The sequence below is a fragment of the Ailuropoda melanoleuca genome, chromosome X (genome assembly GCF_002007445.2).
Source record: "Ailuropoda melanoleuca isolate Jingjing chromosome X, ASM200744v2, whole genome shotgun sequence".
Classification (NCBI taxonomy): Eukaryota; Metazoa; Chordata; class Mammalia; order Carnivora; family Ursidae; genus Ailuropoda; species Ailuropoda melanoleuca.
In genome coordinates this window covers 76,105,455-76,111,187 of record NC_048238.1, presented here as the reverse complement: position 1 = coordinate 76,111,187, position 5,733 = coordinate 76,105,455, and positions in this window count along the sequence as shown.

Sequence of the window (5,733 nt, the reverse complement as noted above, 5' to 3'; positions counted from 1 at the left end):
ATGTGTGTGTGTGTGTATATGCACATACATATACACACACACACACACCACCTCTTCTTTATCCATTCATCAATCAATGGACACTTGGGCTGTTTCCATAATTTGGCCATTGTAAATAATCTTGCAATAAACATAGGGGTGCATGTATCCTTTTGAATTAGCGTTTTCATATTCTTTGGGTAAATACCCAGTAGTGCAATTACTGGGTCATAGGGTAGCTCTATTTTTAACTTTTTGAGGAACCTCCATACTGTTTCCAGAGATGCTGCACCAGTTTGCATTCCCACCAACAGTGCACAAGGGTTCCTGTTTCTCCACATCCTCGCCAACACTTAATGATTCCTTGTGTTTTTGATGTTAGCCATTCTGACAGGTGTGAGGTGATATCTCATTGTAGTTTTGATTTGCATTTTCCTGATGATGAGTGATGTTGAACATCTTTTCATGTGTTCGTTGTCCATCTGTATGTCTTCTTTAGAGAAATGTCTGTTCATGTCTTCTGCCCATTTTTCAGTTGCATTATTTGATTTTGGGTGTTGAGTTGTATCAGTTCTTTATGTATTTGGGATACTAACCCTTTATCAGATATGTCATTTGCAAATATCTTCTCCCATTGCATGGATTGCCTTTTAGCTTTGTTGATTGTTTAGAGGGATCTACTATATAAACCACAGTTCTTTCACTTACCAGCTGTGTGACTCTGGGCAGATTACCATTTGGAGCCTCATTTCCCTCCTATGTAAAATGGGGCTAATCATAATGATAGCACTGAGCTCACAGAGTCATTCTTCTGAGAATTAAATGAGATGACACATATGTCACAGGCACGTGGCAAGTAGTCAGCAAAAGTCAATCATTGGCATTGACGGTGTGGTGGTTGTTATCATAGTTTAGGAGCACTGGCCCTGGGCAAGTTATATAACTAAGTCTTGGTTTCCCCACCTGTAAAAAAATGGAGGTGGCAACACTAACTGAACAGGCTGGTTATCAGGGTTAAATGAGATAATCTACATAGTCCAATGTCTAGCAGATATTAAGTGCTCAATAAGTGGTAGCTATTTTTTTATTTTATTTTTTTAAGATTTTATTTATTTGTTTGAGAGAGAAAGCGAGTGCAGGCAAACACACAGGGAGGAGGGGCAGAAGCAGAGGGAGAAAGAGTCTTAAGCAGACTTCATGCTGAGTGCAGAGCCTGACGTGAGGCTCCGTCTCACAACCCTGAGATCATGACCTGAGCCGAAATCAAGAGTCAGAAGCTTAACCGACTGCGCCACCCCGGTGCCCCAATAAGTGGTAGCTATTGTTATTAGGCACAATGATGGCAACAGTGAGCACCCAATAAATGTTATTGAATGACCAACTAACTAGTGGCTCCAAAGTATTTGTATTCAGGAGTTCAGAGGGGAAAATCCACCAACTTTAACTTGACGTTATAAAGTGAACATGGAATTGTCCCTAGCTAAAAAGTTTCAGTATCTTATATATACTGAAACCTTTTCAGAATTTCCTGTTATTTAGTAACTACTAGCCCTAAGCCATTATATAAATACAATTTAGAGTGCGTGTAAAAGTTACTAAGCAAGATGGGGAAATGGTCCTGCTGGCTACTTTTCTCCATCAATAAATAACCCATTATTTGATGAAGCAACAATTTCGTTTCCTAAGAAAATACCAGACAGGACATCGCCCAGAACTTTAAAAAGCCCTGTTTGGTAAGCCTTTGGTAAATATATATTTAGGTAATGATAAACCATGAACTTAGGCCAGATTCACAATCCCCTGTCTGCTTCTGTGGCTGTAGTTACGCAAAGAAATGGAAAAAAAGGTTCAAAGGGACCAGGGGCCTTAGTCCAGCATTTGGACCGTTTCCTTCTGTGGCTCTTTCCCAGCCAGGCTAATGGCATCCATATAAAATTGGCTTTCAGAAAAGTCATGTAGCAGGCCAGCTTTATCTTTGCCTCCTTCTAGCTTTTCTTTCCTCTCTACTCTGCTTTGGGTCCCTAGCATCTTCGTGCTATCCTCGAGTCCCCCCAGACCCCTCCCTGCAATGTCCTGTATGAGGTCAATTTCCAGGGCAGAGAGAGTCTATGCCTTCCCTCGCATCAAAGCTGACCTGTCTGGTAGGTCAGTCACTCCTCCAGGGTTCAGCTGTTGATTTCTTTTCTTTTCTTTTCTTTTTTTAAGATTTTATTTATTTATTTATTTATTTGAGAGAGAGAGAGAGAGAGAGAATGAGCAGGGGAAAGAGCAGGGGGAGAGGGAGAAGCAGAATCCCTGCTGAGCAGGGAGCCTGACACGGGACTCCATCCCAGGACCCTGGTATCATGACCTGAGCCAAAGGCAGACGCTTAATCAGCTGAGCCCCCCAGGCGCCGTGCTGTTGGTTTCTAAGACAACAGGAGATACAAGTATAATAGTGTAACTACTTCCCACTTTCTCAACTTTGACATTCTCACATATTCAATTCATTGCCTCAGAGAACAGGTTCAGGAGCTCCTCTGTGACACCCAGCTAGGAGTCCTAGGTTTCTTAGAATTGGGATGTTGTTGCTGCATAAAATCCATGGTAGCTACCAACTGGGAAATCTGCCCACAGCGGTGCGTTGGTTTGTGGGGTGCTTGTCCAGACAGAGCAAAGCTCCTGCTCCCTGAAGTCAACTGGGGCAAGAGTAGGGTAATGGGTGAAATGAAGGAATGTGGGGAGAACAACAAGACCAACCGCCCGGGAATCACAAGATGATGAAATGAAGCCATACATGGAAAGCATTCACGGCCATGCCTGGCACAGTGTAAGTGTCCAGGAAATGTTAGCAGTTCTTATTCCCAACCACTGAAGATAGGATGGTCAGCTGGCAAGGATGCAGATGCAATATGTCTCTTGCATACAAATGGTGCCTCTCACAGAGCTCCTCCTTGGGAGTCCACTCACCCTGACCCTCTCGAGCAGCACTTACTCCATGCAAGGACCGTACTTAGGCTCCTGATCCCTTCTTTTCCCCAACCACACAGCCTCTCCTACCTGCCTGCTGCTAACCCCACTTACCATCCATGCTTAAAGCCCGGCTGTCTTTTTTCTCATTATCACCCAAACGTCATATACTGTCAGCAAATATGTGCTGTGGACATTTTTGTTTGGCTCACATGGTAATTTTTTAAAAGATTTTATTTATTTATTTGTCAGAGAGAGAGAGAGCACAAGCAAGCGGAGCAGCAGGCAGAGAGAGAAGCAGGCTCCCTTCTGAGCAAGGAGTCCGATGCAGGGCTCAATCCCAGAAGGCTGGGATCATGACCTGAGCCGAAGGCAGCTGCCTAACCGACTGAGCCACCAGGTGCCCCCCACATTGTAATTTTTTAAAGATTGCAGTTCGTTGACAACAGTTAAGAGTCAGGAGATATTCTGTTAAAAGTTGGAATTTGAGCTTCTTTTTTTTTTTTTCTCTAACTCCTCAAGCCCAGCTACACAGGTCCAAATTCTAGTTGGCAAACATCTGTTGCATCTAAATGGGGCTTGCTCCCTTCAACCCAGCCATGCACTCTCTGGCTTGCCACTGTTCCCAGCAGACCGTTTCTCTTACTGACACTAGCAAGAGCCCATCAGGACCCACCGGGGAGAGCCTCAATGGCTTGTTCAAACTGGAGCCTGAATCCATGGCAATAGAAAGCAGGCTTATCTTCCTTGGAAATCAGGGAAGGGGCTCAGTGTTCACAAAACTCAATCACCTAACCCTACTTCTTGGATGTAAGAGAGGTTCCTTCAAACCCGGGGAAGAGAAAAAAGGTTCCTTTCATCCTGGGGAAGTTGGCCTTCTCAGACAATGGGCCAAATGACCCCTCCTAATGGAGAATGGGAATACACACACACACACACACACACACACATTGAATGTTTGCATCCTGCTATAAACTCATCTCTCCTCCAACAAGGAAGTTCACATGTGTCTATTTCAACTAAGTGGTCTTTCTTGCCCAACAAATAAGTCTTTGTCTGTGGAGTTTATAGGGCCATGTGTTATTCAAATACTTTGGGCTGCTTTGTGGATACACTGCTGGGCATTCTCCCGGAAAACATTCTGGAAGCTCTCTAAGAGCCTGCAGGGTAGGATGGAGAGAACATTGAATGTTAACTCAGCCAATCTTCTCCAGAGGGGCAGTCAGCATCTGGGGGAAGCAGAGCAACTGCAAACCCAGCCCAGTGGCCAGGCATGGCAGGAATGCCTGTAGGAGTACAGTATCTGCAGCTTGCTTTAAGCCTAAAGAAGAAAAATTGCTGATCAGTTCTTATGAATCTGGGGGTAATGATCAAAAACACTCACACAGCTCACTACAGGCCAGGCACTGTTCCATGATCTCACAAAAATGCAATGAGAGAGGTCCCATTATTATCTGCATTTTTATTAGTGACGAGCCAGAGGCACAGGAGGTTAACTAGCTAAGGCTGTGAAACCAAATCGCCTGAAAGCAAGGATCCTAACCCAGGCAGGGGGCCTGCAGTGTGTACTGCTCAATAAGGGCAAGGGAGCACCAGCACCAGCATCACCTGGGAACTCCTTAGAAATGCACATTTCAGGCCCCACCCAGACCTTCTGAATCAGAAACTCTGGGGACAGCACCCAGAAATCTGTTTTTATCCTGCCCTCCAGGTGACTCTGATGCAAGCCTCTGCTTGAGAATCACACCCTAGGGGTAAGGGCTCCCAACAATTGCAACAGAGCACTGCAGGTTGCCTGCCAGGCAGAGGGGGGAAAGCTGGCAGAATATGCAGTCAATTGAATAAGAATTGAAGGACATGGGGGGGCAGGATTTCCCACTAGCTTGTCCCAGTGCCTGTGATTCCATTATTAGCCATCCTTCCTTTGGATTGTGAAGGCTTCAGGATCCAGAAGACGCATTGTTTACAATGCAAATGCCCCTGGTAAAATGATGCCATGAGCCAATTCTTTACAGAATCTTCCGCAGAGTGACCAACAATTTCTGTTTGCCTGGGAATGAAGGGTTTCTGGAGATGAGGACTTTTCTGTGTTGAAACAGAGACAGTCTCACCAACGTTCAGATATGCCCAGGACTGAGGCGGTTCCTGGGAGACAGGACTTTTGGTGCTAAAAACAGAAAGTCCTGGGGCGCCTGGGTGGCACAGCGGTTAAGCGTCTGCCTTCAGCTCAGGGCGTGATCCCGCGTTATGGGTTCGAGCCCCACATCAGGCTCCTCTGCTATGAGCCTGCTTCTTCCTCTCCCACTCCCCCTGCTTGTGTTCCCTCTCACGCTTGCTGTCTCTATCTCTGTCAAATAAATGAATAAAATCTTTAAAAAAAAAAAAAAACAGAAAGTCCTGGGGAAACCTGGATAAGCTGAACATCATGGACTGGACTACAGTAGGCATTGCCACGTCGTTGACATGGAAGCCACACAGCTAAAGATGGCCCAACTGTAAACATGAGTTCTACAGAATATTTTTCAGGATCAACATTTGCCCAACATCAGCATGTGGGTGGAGGTAAGGTTTTGCACCCAAAAAAGACCAGAGGGGTTATTAGGACACATAACTCCACAGCACCAGACACTTCCATGAACTTTAGTGCTGAAAGATAAAGGGTTTAAGAATTATGCTCCCCCAAAGTTATACAAATGGCAGCACCTGCGGCAGGCAGAAGACGATGCCTCCATTTGCAATTATGGTAACAGAGCCTTAAAGCCATGGAGCAAAATGCTACTTAAGGGCGGGGGGAAGCAGGCAATA